Consider the following 18,721-nt stretch of genomic DNA (forward strand, 5'->3'; position numbering starts at 1 on the left):
AACAGCTCATGGGTAAATTTCTTTCCCCACTTAATCTGAAAGTTTTTTGATAGAGACTTTAAAACCATTTACATCTATCATGACATAAGTTATACCTGGTCTTTGTTCCATAGATCTGTTTATGGTTTCTATTTTCACTGCTTCCTGATGATTTCTCTCTGTCTCACTTTTTGTTTTTACTCTATTAATCAAATTTACTTTTCCCCCCATTTATAATTTGGAAATTACATACCTTTGTGGTTTTTTACTTGGGTTTATTTAATTTAGAATGTACAGATATATTTGAATTCTAAAAAATTCTAAAAATTCTAAAAATTCATTAAAAAACATAAATACATTTGCATTTTTAAAGTTCAAATAAGACTTTATGTAAAGTGAAGAGTGAATTTCCCCAATCTCATTGCCCTCTGCACAGAGAACCACTGACCTAACTCTGAAGAGTATTTATCTGGACCTTTTTCTGTATGGGGGGGAGGGAGTGTGAGCACGCGTGCGTGTACAAATCTGTAGATTTTTGAAAAATACAAATAGGATCAATATACACTTACTATTTGCTTTTTTAATTTCATAATGTGTTGCTTTGTAAATAAATGGATATAATCCTGTATCAGTCCTAACATATTGTCGTGTGTCACAGCTGTCCATGAAATAGATTCACCTAATTTGTTTAACCATTCCGGTGCTCCTAGACGTTTGAATAGATTCCTGTTGTTCACTACTACAATTTAAAATTTTTATTAAAATAAAAAAATAGTCTTTTATATTCATCTTTGTGCATCCACGCAAGTATTGCTCTACTATTAACACAGAGACGTGAAATTACTGAGTCAAAAAATATGTACACTTAAGTTTTTGATAGCTACGATCAAATTATCCTTTAAAATATTGTACCATTATACACTTTCAGAATTTGATGGGAATGCCTGCAGTCTCACATCCTCACTAATGCTGGCTCTTAACAGTCTAAAGGTTTTGCTATGTGCTGGCTGAAAGTGATATTATGGTATTGCTGTAATTCATAGCGCACCGAGTGACAGTGAGACTGAATCTTTTCATGTTTATTGACCGTTTGGTGCTTTCTGTGAACTCCATGTATTTTTATTTTACCCTGTGCCACATGTACAGGGTACATTTGCCTGTTCTATTAGTTATCTTTACTTTTTAGGAGCTTAAAACAACCTAGATTTATTATTTCACCATTTCTGTGGGTCTTATTCACCTTTTTTCATATTAATTTGTAGCCATTCTTTGTATTCTGTGTCCTAACTCTTGGTCTGTTATATATGCTGAAATTACATAGTCACTTAGTCTGTGTTTTTATTTATTTATTTTTGTTTATAGTGCTTTTTATCTGTTTATAGTGATGTTTGTCCTAAAAGTGTTTGTAGTCATCGTGCATCTGTGTGTCTTTCCATCCATAGCTTCTAGGCTTCCTGTCTTCCTTCCCTGCTGCACAATAGTAAGGACAGGCTACATTTTTTCAAAGTTACATCCATGGGGTGCCTGGGTGGCTCAGTTGGTTAAGCGCCAGACTTCAGCTCAGGTCATGATCTTGTGGTTTGTGGGTTCAAGCCCTGTATCAGGCTCTGTGCTGACAGCTCAGAGCCTGTAGCCTGCTTCAGATGCTGTGTCTCCCTCTCTCTGCGCCTCCTTTGCTCACGCTGTCTCTCTCTGTCTCTCAAAACTAAATGAACATTAAAGGAATTTAAAAAATTTACATACAGTAAAATTCGCTCTTTGGTCTACTACTCTATGAATTTTTTCAACCTTTTTTTTTTAATTTAGAGACAGGAAGAGAAAGTGGGTGTGAGTGGGGAAGAGGAGAGGAGAGAGGGGGAGAGAGAGAGAGAGAGAGAGAGAGAGAGAGAGAGAGAGGGAGGGAGGGAGGGAGAGAGGATCTTTAGCAGGCTCCACACTCGGTGCAGAGTCCACTACAGATTCCCAAATTCATCCATGCCTCTCTTCCCACCCCCAACCACTGATCCATTCTCAAGGGTTTCTCTTGTCAATGAAATCATAAAGTGTGTTTTATCTGACCTCTTTCACTTAGCAAAATACATGTGAGATTCATGCATGTGGTTGCACGTATGAAGCAGCCTGGTATTTTCATTGCTGAGTCGTGTTCCGTTGTACGGAAGTGCCACAGTTTGTTGATCCATTTACCAGCCACAGGGCACCTGAGTTGTTTCCAGTTTGGGGCTATTGTGAATAAAGACACTATGAACATTCACATAAAGGTTTTGAGTGAATATAAGCGTTCATCTCTCTCAGTGAAATCATTCAGAGAGGGACAGAGGGATCAGATAGAAGTATATACTATACTATAAACTATATATAAACTGCCTTCCAAAGTGACTGTACTATTTTGCATTCCCACCTGCAGAACATGAGACTTCCAGATGCTCGGCAGTTAGTATTGTCAGGCTTCAAAAAATATTCTAATAAGTGTATAGTGGCAACTCATTGTGGTTTTACGTCGCATTTCCCTCAACTAATGATGCTGAACATATTTTGTCTTATTTATTTGCCATCCATATGTATTATTTGCTGAAGTGTCTGTTCAAATCTTTTGTCTATTTTCAAGAAGGGGTTATTTATTTTTTTAGTATTGAATTTTATTTTATTTTTTAACATTTATTCATTTTTTGAGAGAGAGACACAGTATGAGTAGGGGAAGGACAGAGAGAGAGGGAGGGAGACACAGAATCGGAAGCAGGCTCCAGACTCTGAGATGTCAGCACAGAGCCCGACGTGGGGCTCGAACCCATGAACTGTGACATTGTGACCTGAGCCGAAGTCGGTCGCTTAACCGACTGAGCCACCCAGGTGCCCCTTAGTATTGAATTTTAAACGTCCTTTATATTTTTTCAGCACAAATCCTTGGTCAGATATATGACATGCCAACATTGCTCCCAGTCCGTGGCTTGTTTTCTCAAAATTTTTTTTAACATTTGGAGAGAAATGTTTAACATTGATGAAGTCAAATTTACACTTTGCTGCTGTTATGGATCATGCTTTTTGTATCATATTGAAGAAATCTTTGCCTAACCCAAGTTCACAAAGATTTTTTTCTAGAAATCTTATAGTTTGGGATTTTACATTTAGGTCTATGACCCATTATTAGTTACTCTTGTATAAGGTGGAGGGTCTGAACTGAGGTCCAGTTTTTGCATATGGATGTTCAATTGTTCGAGCACCAACAACTGATAATACTCTCCTTTCTCCACTGAATTGTGTTTGCACCTTTGTCAAAAACCAGCTGGCCGATTTGATCTATTTCTGGACTCTCTCTTCTGTTCCATGAATCTCATGTCTATCTTTTTACCACATCACAGTACCATACTGTCCTGATCTCTGTAGTTTTATAATAGCTCTTGAAATTAGATAGTGTGAGTCCTACAACCTTGTCTTCTTTTCCAAAACTGGTTATTTTAGTTCTTCTGTCTTCCCATATAAATTTTAGATATGCTGTCTAATGACAAAAAAAAAAATCTTACTGGGATTTTGGTTAGTCTTGCATTGATCCACATGTTAGGTTTGGGAGGATTGGCACCTTTACAATATCAAGTCTTCTGACTAGACAGTCTTTATTTAGGTATTTGCTATCTTTCATCAGAGTTTTATAGTTTTAATTACACAGAAAATGCATGTTTTGTTAAATGTATCCTAAATATTTCATTGGGGGAATGGCACTAAAATGATGCTATTTTTGGTGATAAATAATATTGACTTTGATTTGTTCACTGTGAGTATATAGAAATGCTATTGAGTTTTGTCTATTGACCTTGCATCCTGCAATCTTACTAAAATTACTCATTAGTTCTAGTAATATTTTGATAGATTCTTTGGGATTTTCTAAGTAGATAATCATGTCTGAAAATAGTATTTAAAATTTTTTTTAATGTCTTATTTATTTTTTGAGAGAGAGAGAAAGACAGCATGAGCAGGGGAGGGTCAGAGAAAGAGGGTGACACAGAATCCTAAGACAGGCTCCAGGCTCTGAGCTAGCTGTCAGCACAGAGCCTGATGCGGGGCTCGAACCCACGAACATGAGATCATGACCTGAGCCAAAGCTGGTGCTTAACTGACTGAGCCACCCAGGCGCCCCTGAAAATAGACAGTTTTATTTCTTCCTTGTCAGGCTGTATACCCTTTCCTTGTGTTATTGCCCCAGCTGAAACCTCCAGTGTAAAGCTGAATAGAGGTGGGCTAGTGAACATCCTTGGCTTGTTTCCAATCTCAGAAAAATCACTTGGTCTTTCATTATTACCTTCAATGTACTTTTTTCTTTGATAGATGCCTTTTTATCAAATTAAGGAAACTCTTTTCTGTTACTAGTTACCTAGGTTAAATTTTTTTTTAAACATTTATTTTTGAGAGACAGAGAGAGGCAGAGTGCGAGCAAAGGAGGGGCAGAGAGAGAAAGAGACACAGAATCTGCAGCAGGCTCCAGGCTCTGAGCTGTCAGCACAGAGCCCGACGTAAAGCTCGAACCCATCAATTGTGAGATCATGACCTGAGCTGAAGTCAGAGGCATAACTGACTGAGACATCCAGGTGCTTTCCCCACCTCAATTTTTAAAAAATTGGCTACAGTTGATACTAGTTTCTGAGTTTTTAATCAAGGGATTTTGAATTTGGTCAAATACTTATTCTACATCTATTGAGATTATTACCCAGTATGCTTAGATCTCTAATCCACCTGGAATGTATTTTTATATTGCATGTGGAAGTGAACTTTATTTTCTGCCAAATGATTAACTAATTGTTGAAACCCTTTAACACATTGTCTCTCATTTTCCCACTCATTTGAAATGTCACTTTTCTCGTACATTGAACTCTCATAGATACGTGTTTCTGGACCATAGATACGTGTTTCTGGACCATCTCTTTTGTTCCATCAATTTATTTGTCTGTTCCTCTGCCAGTCTACACCGAGTCCATAACCAAAGGTTGATGATATGTGTTGCTATCTGCTGGAAAACGTCATTCCTGCCATTTTTCTCTTCTAGGCTAATTTGAATCACCTTGCCAAATTTCATACAGAACCCTGTTGATATATTGTTGAGGACAGCATTAAAATGATAGATTTGGGGGAAATTATGATTATTCTGTAGCACTGAGCTTTTCTGTTAAGAAACAACATGTATTTCTGCATTTTATTCAGGTTTCTTTGTATAAACTTCAATTCCATTGTATGCTTTCCTCCATGAAGATCTTTATATAGTCATCTTACCAATATCTTACTAGTTCAAAAGTTTCTCACTTTGCTTGGATTTTTCCATGTAGATGGAAATGTCATTTGCCCAAAGTGACAATTTTGTATCTTTCTTCCAATATTTATATCCTTTTTTTTCTTTGCCTGTTTTTTTTTTTTTCATTACTGCATTTAATGGGTATCTAGTTCAATGCTAAATGTGCTAGGAGCTATTGTTCCCCATTCTAATGGGAATGTGTCAAGTATTTCATGATTAAGCTTTGTTTGTTGTAGATTTTTGGTAGAGACACCTTTTCAAATGTAGGCTGCTTTATTCTATGACCCAGTTACTAAGACTTTTTTTTTTTAAGTAGGAATGTGTATTGCATTTTATTAACTCTTTCTGGGGGCACCTATTGAGATAATCATCTTTTTTCTCTTCAAAGAATACAATGAATTGTACTAATGTTTTTTCTTTTTCTTTCTTTCTTTCTTTCTTCTTTCTGACTACTCTTGGTCTCTGGGATAAGCTCAATTTGGGCATGATGCAGTATTCTTTTAATATCTACTAGATTTGATATGCTAACAACTTATTTAGAAATGTATTTATGTTCATCAGTGAAATTAACTTTCTTTTTGTAAATCTTGTGTTCATCTGATTTCAGAACTGGGATAATATCTACCTCCTAGATGAATTAGAAAGCTTTTAATCTGTTTTATGGGGGCTAGAACAATTATTTAAGTTGGGAAATATTTTTTCCTTTGTTTTGGTAGCTTTAAATTTTTTTAATTTATTTTTGAGAGACAGAGACAGCATGAGCAGGGGAGGGTCAGAGAGAGAGGGAGACACAGAATCTGAGGCAGGCTCTGGCTCTGAGCTATCCAGCAGCACAGAGCCCGACACAGGGCTCGAACCCACAAACTGTGAGATCATGACCTGAGCTGAAGCGGGACGCTTAACCCACTGAGTCACCCAGGCGCCTCTGTTTCGGTAGCTTTAGATTGCAAAACTACTTGGGTCTGGTGCACTTTAATTTTTTTAGTAGATTTCAAATTATTTTCTATTTATTTTTGGGTGATGGTCCATAGGTTTTCTCCTGCTTATTGAACCATCGTTGGTCATTTATTTGTACTTTTATGGATCAAACATTTCATTTTAACTTTTAATTGCATTTATTTAAAATTGCACATAGCAGTCACTCAGCTTTTCCCACATTTCTTGCTCCTTTATTATTTATATCTTCTTTTTTTTCCTTAACCTCATTCACCTAGGATTCATCTATTTTATTGGTCTTGACAAAGAGGTAGTAATTGGTTTTAATAATGAAGCCCAATCTTTATTTCATTAATTTCTACTCTTGTTCTTATTCTCTTTCCTTTTATTTTTTTGGGCTTATTTTTCCTATTTCTAGCACTCAAATCGAATTCTTAGTTTGTTTATTTTCACAGTTTCTGTTTTCTACATGCACTTAAGGCTGTAAATCTTTCCATTTGCACCATTTTGGCAGCATGCACCGATCTTGAAATGTAGTGTGCTCGTCTGTTCATTCCTAAGTAGTTTGTAATTTCAATTTTAATTCCTCTTTAATCCAAGTTAATTAGAAGTGTGCTTTCTCGTTTTCAAGAGGATAGGGTTTTTGTGTGTGTCTGTCACTTTTTACTATTTTTTTTTATTAAATAATTTTATGCATCTGGTCAGTGAGTGTAGGTGTATAATTTCTACTTTATAGAATGGATTGAAATTTTCTTTGAAAATATCCCATGTCCGTTAAAAATCTCCATTATTTCTTGAGTCTAAAATTTCTTAACAAAATTGACTCTTCTATAGCCTTTTAAAAATATCTACTTAAAATATTAATTTGGTTTTCTTTGTGACATCTGTTTCTATTGGTTTTTAACCCCCAGGTCATGTTGTTTCAGGAGTTTTAGGTAGACAACACATAGCACTTTGGGCTTGGAGCTTTGTGTTCTGTGACTTTTGACACTTTGAGCTAATTCTTGCATCTTATTTTTGTATTCTGTTTACCATGTTTTGTTATTATTTCCCCTTTTTCTCGTTACCTTTTTGATAAATTGATGACATTTTCCTATTTTTTTTCTTATATGGTTGGGAAGCTATATATCCTATTCCAATTTTCCTCAGGGTCATTCTAATTTTTAAGCACATACTTAAACTTGTTTTATAAAATCAGTACCTTCAATTAATGAATACCACTAAGCTTCTCTCTGAATCACTCAAGAACCTTTTCATGCTTTTGCTTTTCTCCTTTCCCCCTGCCATCTCCCAAGTAAAATCCCATTAGAGACTGCAATTCCAGATTGTACCCCCACTACACTCTCCTCAATCAATAATGATTTTAAATTTCACTACAAGTTTTGCTGTGTTTTGTGTCCCTCATGCCTTCCTCTTTGATTCATTTTTCATTTTCCTGAAATACACTGTTTAGTTATTCGTCCAGAGAGGATGCTTGAGTGGTATATTTTCTGAACCCTTACATTTCTGAAAGTGTTTTATTTTGCTCTCACACTTGAATGATGAGTTCACCTGGGTATAGAATTCTAAGTTCAAAATAATTTTCCTTCAGAACCTTGAAAGCCTTGCTCCATTGTTGTCTCCCTGAATCCATCGCTGCTGAAGAGAAGTTTTCCATCCTAATGGCCACATCCATCACCGCTCTCCTCTTCAGGGACTAGAGAGCAGACTAAAAGGGACGTTCGACTGGGTGCTCCTAGGGCTGGGTCTCCAGTTTGTGCCGCTTCTCAATCACTCATTCATTTAGCAAATATTTCTGTGCATGTCATCTTCCAGCCTCTGTCCTGGGATTTGTTTTTAAATAAAATATTACACGCACACAGTAAAGTACAGGGAGTCATATAGCAAACGGGAGTGAACCTGCCATCCATATTGACAAGTCTTATCATTTTGCCTTATTTGCTTCTGGTTTTTAAAGAAACAAATAAAACACTATAGAACTCATTGAAATCCCATTTCTTTTCCTTCCAAACCAGAGAGAACTGCCCCAAATTTGGGGTGTATCATACTCACGTATGGATTATACTTGTAACGTATGGATGTAGTAACTAACATAGTGCTTACTACATGCCTCCAGATAGCCTGATTACGTTACATATATTAACTAGTTAAGTTCTCACCACGACTCAGTTAAGTAGATACTTTACTGTCTCCTTTTATAAATGAGAAGTTACTTAATTAAGGTCACACAGCAGCTGAACAGCTAAGTGACAGCAGCAAAACCCGGCAGCCTGGCCACAGAGTTTGTGCTATTAACAACTATACCATGCTAATTTGGTCATAATTCCCATGTACTTAACCGTTGTGTAAATGCTAATCATATTAGACACACTCTTCTAAAATCTTAGGTCTTTCCCTCTGCCCTAACTACTGAGCAGAAAACATTATCCATGATCTAGCTAGTGTGGGTTCATAATTTCATTTTACAGCCACAGAGAACTGCCTTGCATTTTTATGAATCTTTAGATTGCTTGAAAAATCTGTAGTAAATGTTACACCAAACATGTCTGCAGGGCTTCCCATTCGGCGACGAGGGTCAGGGACAAGAATTTCCCTAAGGTATATACCGAGGCGTGACATTTCTAAGTCACAGGAGAGGCACATTGTCGTCCTTCCCAATTCCCATCTAATTGCTGCACTAACTTCTATTTCTCCACGTGGAAGGAGCCAGGCTTAGGTCTTGTGCCACGATTCGAATCTGGCTTGCATCTGACTCCACATATATTGCTGAACTATTGGGCTATTATACTTAGAACCTTCTATTGCCTGCTTTTTTTTTTTTTCTGTCTTAATATAGACACCTCAGTTGGGCCTTTGCTCTCAGGCTCCTTACGTAAAAATATTTACTGATTATTTACTACGTGCTAATTCTTCCTGTCGATGGTTATTTTTTAAAGCACACAACACTGTAGGCACTGAAAAGTATTTGAAACGAGTCCAATAAAGGCTCACCTGTTTTTCATAAGGTCATGTGTACTTCACTTAGACTTGTAAGTTAACATGAGCCTGAACGTACCGGCAAGAAGGCCAGCTGTGTCTAAAAGAAACCTGACAGCTAAAAACACAGGCGCTTTACCAAGCGTTGAAACTGGATCTAAAACAATAGACTTAAATTATTGGATTATGTAAAATAGAAAATACTTGAGGGGCACCTGGGTGGCTTAGTTGGTTAAGTGTCTGACTTTGGCTCTGGTCATGATCTCCTGGTTCGTGGGTTTGGACCCCGTATCAGGCTCTGTGCTGACAGCTCAGAGCCTAGAGCCTGGTTTAGATTCTGTGTCTTCCTCACTCTCTCTGCTCCTCCCCCACTTGGGCTCTGTCTGTCTCTTAAAAAAAAAATTTTTTTTTAATTAGAAAAAGAAAAGACTTGATTTTTATAGTTTAATACTAAATTTTTAAAAATACTTAATGCCTTATTATCCTTATATTAAAAATGTATTATGTAGATAATTACATGTAGTATTTTGAGAAACTCTACAAAGAGCTGGAATTCCTGTCCTCCAGAAATTACATATACAAATACATCGCTTTTTTTTTTTTAAAGACTCTTTTATTCTGTGGCTCAGCCAGGGAACACATCTCTGACTGCAAAAACCTCAGACTCCGAGACCTGACAGCTGGTTCAGCATCTCCACTGAGATGTCCACACAGCGCCTTAAATCTCCAAAACCAAATTCCCACTTTCCACCTCCCATATCCTGCTTCTTTGAAAGTCTTCTTCATCTCAAAAGAAAAAAATAAGTATTTTTCAAGTTGTTGCGCTGCATTTCTTGGAGTCCCTCTTGGCATCCTTCTCCTCTCTTGTAGCCTGTGCCCACCACACGGGCAGGCAGGTACTGCACACGGCCGCTGTAAGAGACATCCAGACCCTAACCACATCTCCCCACCTTCCCTACAACCACTCCGGTCTAAGGCATCATCAAATGCTGCTTGGATTTCTGCAGTGGCTAACTCATTGCTCTCCTGTTTCCACTCCTGCCCACGCTCTAGTCCATTTGCTACACAGTTCACCAGGATGAACCTTGAAAAAGTAATTCAGATCCTGCCACTGCTCAGAATTCTCCTTAAGACTTGCCATCCCTCTCTACATGGGTTTATAAGCTCAAATATGATCTGCCTCGCACCCATCCAGGTCCCTGAACTCATTCATCTCTTACCCTGCTCTTTCCATCTCTTTCCCTTCACCTACCCTCCTTCAGCCTTGAATTGGCAAGATAATGACTCCCGAAAGATGCCCACATCCTAAAACCCAGAAGCCATGAATGTGTTACATTTTTATAGTAATTTCACCAAATATGATGGTGATTTGAATTAAGGCATTGGCAGGGAAGATAAGAAAAGTGAATGGCCAAGATATATTCCAAAGGGAGAACTAACCAAACACGAAGATGAATGAAGTGCAGGGGCCGGAAGGGAGGTGTCAAGGATGACCCCCCGTTTCTTGGCTTGAGGGACAGGCTGAATGAAAGTGCTATTTCCTGAGACCAGAAAGAAGGTAGGAGTAGATTTGGGGTCACAGGCACAAATTCAGCTTTTGAATACATTCAGCCTGTGCTAACTATGAGACATCACAACTACAAGTAGTTAGAGGGATTTAGGACGACCTGGCATCTCTGGGAAATAGACCTGGTGTCAAGGTTATAATTTCCTAAGTTGGTATACAGGTGTACCTAAAGTCATGAAACATGTTCAAAATTACCTAGAGAGAGTAGATCAAATTGGGAGAAGAGGGCACTGTATAGAATTCTGTAGAACTTGGGGCACTTGTGCGGTTCAGTCAGTTAAGTGTCCGACTTCGACTCAGGTTGTGATCTCACAACTTGTGGGTTTGAGCCCGGCATCGGGCTCTATGCTGACAGCTCAGAGCCTGCAGCCTGCTTCAGATTCTGTGTCTCCCTCTCTCTCTGCCTATCCTCCACTCATGCTCTGTTTCTCTCTGTCTCAATAATAAATAAACATTAAAAAAAATTCTGTAGAACTTTACACTTTAAACATTAGGTAAAGGAGGAAAAGTGAGCAATTAAGACTGAGAAGGAACAGTTAGAAAGATGGAAGTAAGCCCAAAGAATGCAGTTCCACAGAAGCCAAAAGAGAATGTTTCAAGGATTACTCAACTGCTCTTGAGACATCTAGTAATCTGAGGATTGGATCTAGCAACATGGATCAATGTTGATTTTTTTTTTCTTTTTTAGAAAAGAGGGTTTTTTAAATTGTGGTAAAATATACACAACATGTACCAGTTTAACCATTTTTAGGTATACAGCTCAGCGGCACTAAGTACATTCATGCTGTCATGGGCCGATGTTGATCTTAGCAAGAATTTCTGTAGCAAAGTGCAGGCTAAATTTTGGAGCAATTTTAATTGTAGGGTAAGGAATTGGTGAGAATACAGAACATGTTTGTCTCTTGAGATACCTGGCTTGGAGAGAGAATGTGGTTATGTGGCAATAGCTACAGGAGAATGGAGAGTTAAGAGACAATTTTCTTAATGTTTGTTTATTTTTGAGAGAGGGAGAGAGAGAGAGAGAGAGACAGAGCTTGAGTGGGGGAGGGATAGAGCGAGGGAGACACAGAATCCGAAGCCCCACTGCAGGGCTCGAGCCCCAACATCATGACCTGAACTGAAGTCAGATGCTTAATGCCACCTAGGCACCCCACTTTTTTGGAGGGGGGGAGATATTAGTCCATTACTGAATGTTGATTCAAATTATTGTGCAGAGAAGGAGAGACAAAAAATGCTGGAGAGAGAGAGGGCATGTTATGGATTGTGGACTCTGAGGGGCCAAAACTCAGGAGAATGAGCTGATCTTTGCCAAAGGGTGGAAAGGAAACAGCACAGATGCAAACAGGTTTGCAGTATTTCTGGGCATGTGGAATATCTGTTTGAGACTAGTAATCATGAATGAATAGTGATACTAACCTGTCCGTTTATATATTCCTATTCATTTATGCCCTATTTATAGAATGTCTACTCTGTGCCCCCTCTGAGCCACTTGTGACCAAAGGGAGGGACAGGTCAGCCTCTCAAGGCCTTCAGGAACATCTCTCTGATGTTGCTCCTGGAAACTTCGGAGTGGGCTTAGGAAAATATTGTTTTCTGTAACATTCATTTCAAGACCACAGTAGACAATATGCTGAGAAATTGTCCTTTCTCTACTTTCCATTTCAAAAAACCCCCCATTATACTTCCAGAGCCAATTCCTGAGAGATTACTAATGTGCCCTGGTTACAGAATAGCTCACATGATGGAATACCATCTGTATAGCGACCCCAAAGTCTCTCATCACCTTGAACAACTGACACCCTGTTCATTATCCAGTGAATCCTTAATCCCAAGACACCACAGTCAACAAGAAAACTCCTCCCCCCTCACAGAGCAACTCCCTATGTATAAGGCATCTCCTCGTAGCAATTTCCTTCAATTCCGCTGACTCTCAGCCAGAGAGACCCCCCAGGAGGTCCTCCGCCGTTAGGAACTGAGCGTCTTGCCCTGGAACTGGACAAACTCCTTCAGCAACTTCCAAGCCAGTATTCACGTGTCCACCCCAACCCCTCCTTTGCATCGCCTGTTCCAAAATTCAAGAGGATCATCTAGACAATTTGCAATAGCAGCACCACAGCCATAAATCAAGGAAAACATAACCAAATACCTGCACTACAATATAAATTCCATGAGGGCAGGCAATTTTAATTTTTGTTGTTGTTTCTCACTAATGTAACTCCCGATTCCTATAAGAATGCCTGGTATATGGAAGGCCATCAGTGTGAACTGACCGAACAAGTAAAATATCTAGATCATGTGCCAAGGCTACAGCAGAACTTCACCAACAACATAACATTCATTAAAAATCACTTCTTTTCCTTGAACCATTTACCTTAAACACAAAGGCCCCTCCATTTTTTCAGAAAAAGCTTCCTTTAGGTGATTAACTATGCAAAAGTAAATATCACCTTTTCTACACTGTTGACAGGAAGCGTCTTGTCATCCAGGAAAATTCCCTTTTGGAAAATTTAGTTTTTAAGAAATCACAGTGGAATTATAAAGTATTTAGAACCGAATGACTATGAAAGCACTGTTTTGAAAATTGTGGAATACAGATAAGACAAGAGAAATTTCTCCTCAAGGGGATTTTATAGTCCCAAATTATATTTTAGAAAATAAGAGGGACACCTGGCTGGCTCAGTCGATTAAGCAACCAAGTTCCACTAAGGTCATGATCTCATGGTTCGTGGGTTCAAGCCCTGCCTCGGGCTCTGTGCTGATAGCTCAGAGCCTGGAGCCTGCTTCTGAGTCTGTGTCTCCCTCTCTCTCTGCCCTTCCCTCTCTCCGTTCTCTCTGTCTCTCAAAAATAGTAACTGTTAAAAAAGACTTACAGAGAAAAATAAGAAAGATTAGAAATTAATAAGTGTTTTAAAATTTTTTTCATGTTTATTCATTTTTGAAAGACAGAGAAAGAGCATGAGCGGAGAAGGGGCGGAAAGAGAGAAGGAAACACAGAATCTGAAGCAGGGTCCAGGTTCTGAGCTGTCAGCACAGAGCCCAATGTGGGGCTCAAACCCACAAACTGTGAGATCATGACCTGAGCCAAAGTTGGTTGCTTAACTGACTGAGCCACCCAGCCGCCCCTAATGTAGTAAGTATTTGAATTAAAAAGTCTTTTTTAAAAAAGGAATAAAACATTAAACTCAACAAAAGTATGAAAGGTTAATAAAAATAAATGCAGAAGTTAAACAAATAGATATACTTAAAAAGAAACAGACATGATCAACAGAAGCTAAGCTACGTGAAAAGACTATAAACTAACCTCTACAGGTTCATCTAAAAATATAGACAAACCTCTGTTCAGACAAAAAAGAAAAAATAAAGAATTCACAAATATATCAGGAATGAAAAGTAGGATATAACTACAGATACTATTGAGAATTTTTAAATAACAAGAGAAAGCTATGAACCATATACCAAAATTTTGAAGGCTTAAATGTAGTATCTAATTTTTAAAGACCGACTCAGGAAGAAATTGACAACCCAAATAAATTAACAATCATTAGACAAATTGAGTTGAATTTTCAAAATACCATAGTTTCACAGATGAGATTCCCTAATCAGTCAAGGAACAAATAATACCTATCTCATTTAAAGTGTTATAGAAAATACAAAAAGGGATATTTCCAAATGCATTTTATGAGGGTAGTATAACCCTGATACCAAATATGGACAAAGGAAGTGCAAGAAAAGAAAATTATAAGCCTAAATCACTTATGAGCAGAGGTGCTAAAATAAAAAAGCATTTATAAGTTATGTGGAGTGTATTAAGAAAATAATAGTACATTATGGCAAAACAAGTTCTATCTCAAAGAATGCAAGGACAGGTCTGTATTTTAAAAAGCTATCAGTGACCCATTACATTAACATAACAAAGACCTATAATCATCTCAATAGTTTTAGAAAAAGCATTTAATAACATTCAGTATTCATCGCATGGTTTTAAAATATTCCTACTTTATACTCAACTGGGACAGAAGGGAACTCCTTCACCTGATAAAGGGCTTCTATCAAAAACTTAAAACAAATATCATGAATAATAATGACATATTAGAAATATTCTCAGTGAGATAGAAACAGAAAAACAACCTTGCTCTCACTCTTACTATTTGATGATATGTTGGAGGTTCCCTCCCATCCAGTGAGATAAGGGGGCCGGTGTCCAGAGTGTTATCTGCAGATAATATGATTATCTATATAAAAATGCAAGAGAAACTGCAAATAAACTATTTAACTAATGAGGAAATTCAGCATGTTTGCTAAAACAAGACTGTGCCAAAATCAATATTTCCAGGCAATAACAATAACCAACTAAAACATTTTTAAATGATCCTACTTATAATAGCAACAAAAGCTGTAAGGTACCTAGGAATAAACCTAACAAAAAAGTACAGGAGTTTTTATAAATAAACTATGTTACTTATAAATAACTGTTATTGAACTGTTATTAAAGGACATGATGAAATCAGAGTGATATTAAAGAATTAGATGACTCAATTTTATAAAGATATCATATCTTCCCAAATTTAACCTATAAATTTAACTCAGCAAAATCCCAAAAAGGTTTTTCAATGGAAGTTGACAAACTGATGCTAAAGTTAATATGGAAGAATAAAAGTCCAAAAGTAGCCAGTACAGTTTCAAACATGAACAAAGGTGGGGGGAAGGGAGAAGCCCTCCTAGACTTTGAACATTTATTATAAAGCCATAATAATTAAAACAGTGTGGTATTGGCCCAGAATTGGTTTGGTCAGTGGAAAAGAACATAGCCACGAATATATGAAAGTTTAATTTTCATCATGGTGCCAAGACACATTAATGGGGGAACGAAGGACTGTCCCATAAATCAGACCAGGAGAACAGGTTTTCCATATTGGGGAGAGGCAAGAAAGAGAGTAAAATTAAATTCCTAATTAGCACCATTCAAAAAGCAAGTCCCAGAGCGATCAATTTTATAAATGTGGAGAGCCAAACTTTAAAATATTAAGAAAAGGGGCGCCTGGGTGGCTCAGTCAGTTGAGCGTCCAGCTTCGGCTCAGGTCATGATCTTACATTTTATGGGTTTGAGCCCCGCATCCGGCTCTGTGCTGACAGCTAGCACAAAGCCTGCAGCCTGCTTCAGATTCTGTGTCTCCCTCTCTCTCTGACCCTCCCTGCTCGCTCTGTCTCTCTCTGTCTCTCAAAAAATAAATTAAAAACAATAAAAAAATTTAAAAAAATATTAAGGAAAAAAGGCTATTTTCATGGTATCTGATATGCAGAGAATTCTTTCATAAGACACAAATGACACAATTATAAAGAGATCAAGGAATATGACCACATTTTACATTTTCTATAGTATAAAAGACATCAAAAGCAGTCAAAAGAGGAGCCACAGACTGAGACAATATCCTGTTTATCTGTAGGAACTCCTATAAAACAAGAGGGAACAAAATAAAAACATATACAGCCCGCTGGAAAAATAGATGAGGTCTGTAAAGAAAACAAATCACAGACTTGAACCCTTAATAGCCAATCAATACATGAAGAAGTGTTCAACCCCACTAGCAGTGAGGGAAATGCAAAAAGAACAAGAGACTGGGTTTTTAAAAAGTCAAATTGTCAGAAATTAGAAAATTCTGAATCAAGAAAGTGATGTGAGGGAGACAAGAACTCTTACACGCTGTTTGTGGATGTGTAAATCAAAGAACCATTTGGCAGTCTCTAATAAAACTGAAATTGTGGGGGTAGCCTAGCAATTGCCCATCTAGGTAGATCCAGAGAGAAATTCTCACATATGTGCAAGGGGCACATGTACACATATGTCCATATTGCCCCTGATATTGGCAGCAGCTTAAATATTCTTCAATAGGGGAATGAATAAACAGGGCACATTTATATGCATGGATCTACAATATAGCAATTAAAATGAATGAACTGATTTATATTTATCAACATGGAGGTAAAGAGTAAAAACATTCCATGAAGGGGAAAAAAAAAAACCCAAGTCAGAATATGTAAAGTCTAACATGCACATTTAAAAAATCAAATGAAACAATATTCTGTATTCTTATATGTTCATGTATAGTAAAAGTATAAAACCTAAATTGGAAAGTTACATACTAAATTCATGACAGGGTTTGCTTTTGGAGAAAAAAGGTGAAGGATGATTTTGGGGAGGAGTACAAAGGGATTTTAATTTAATCAGAAATTGTGAATAGTTCAATAAAAAAAAAAAAGACCTGCATCAGGGCAACATGTTAATATCCACTAATTACATGACAGGTACATGGATGCTTGTGATAGTCTCTCTGCGTTGTTAAATAGCTTTACATTTTTTCCAAATCATAAAAGAAAAGCAGCCAGTAAAAAAGCCTCAGACAGAAATTTAACTTGTGTAGATAAAATGAGTTAATTGTCTAAAATGTTGAGGCAAGGAACTTTATAATCATCTGTTTTAGAATGGTATCTCCATAAAAACAATATGCCTGACAATATTAATAAAACTACTGAAATGAATAAAGCAGATTCTATAGGTATCAACAGAGTTGTCCAAATCATACTGAGGAGAAAAGGTAAGTTGCAAAATGATATGCACACTAGTGTGCCATTTATAAAGAAGTTTTAAAATACATAAGCATCAATATGTATTTACACATAAATACATATAAGTACTTAAGCAATAAAGGTATAAAAATCAAATGCTGGAAGGACATACTCTTTGTAATGCTGATAACCTAGGGATGTAAGGAGAGAGAAAGTGGAATTGGGGAGGGAGATGAAGTGACATTCAACTCTATCTGCAATCTTTAATATAAATTAAAAACACCTGAAGCAAATAACGTACATTTGATTATCCTAGGAAGTAAATACACAGATATATGTTATTCTTGATATATATGTATTTTTAATTTCCAAAAGAAAAAGTACTGGAGAATTACAAACAAAATGCATAGAATTCAGCACTATACAGTAAAGCTTGTGTACATCAAAAACCGAGCTGTGACTATTTTTAGAAATCATCCTGTTTGCCTTTCTATGCGTTTTTAATTTTTTAAAAATCTAAGGAGGGAAAAAATGAAAGCAGTAAAGAAATACAAAAAAAATTAAACATATACCTGATTATACAAAAAGAAAACCCTCCACAATCACAATGAGCAGTTCTATATCATTTGCTGCATTTTCTTATTTTTAATTTTTGTCAAAAGAAAAATAAAAGATGTTGCCTAATTGGAAACGTGACTTTCTATTATTAAAATTGTGGGAGTCCATTTTAATGTGTTTATCTCGCTGCTAGTCTATAATTTATATTTCAGCGTGGAAATTTGTTTGTATGCCTGTGACAGGTTAATGCAGTTTAAACATGCATTTTTCTTTCGTTGGTTGAATAGTTAAATCGTTACTCAAAGGATTTTAAGTTTCAATTTCAGCCATGAGAGGATTCTTTGCTGTTTCAAGGTTAGAAATGTTTCTGGTTCGAAATGCTATTAATTAATGGCTACGTAGTGGATCTATTTAGGGAATTGGTACCGACTCCGCATCACAGTAGAACTGTTAAATCGGAAAACTTTTTTTGATGCAGACTTGGGGATATTTTAAATTTGGTCTGAGAGCGGTGGACAGAAATGAAATGCAATCCCAGCCCGCGTAACTAACAATCGTAATTATGAATCGAAAGACAGATCAGGTATTAGCGGGGGTTTTTTTCCCCTTAAAAAAAAAAGTTTCGCGGACTCCGCCGGACACCCAGCTGGCGGAGGACCAGCGGGCGGGGAGCGGGGGGGTGCCGCGAAGCCGGCAGGCTGCCCAGAAGTTACGATCGGGGAGTTTTCTCTTTATTAAAATTACCTGGCTCACCAGCAGAGGCAAGAAAGCGAAGACAAGATAATTTCTTAGGCTGTTAAAAATGACTTAGCCCGGTGGGCCCCGCGTTCCGAGGGGGTGTCCTGCGGGCCGGGGCGGGTCCCGCC

The sequence above is a fragment of the Suricata suricatta genome, chromosome 2 (assembly GCF_006229205.1).
Source record: "Suricata suricatta isolate VVHF042 chromosome 2, meerkat_22Aug2017_6uvM2_HiC, whole genome shotgun sequence".
NCBI classification, from domain to species: Eukaryota; Metazoa; Chordata; class Mammalia; order Carnivora; family Herpestidae; genus Suricata; species Suricata suricatta.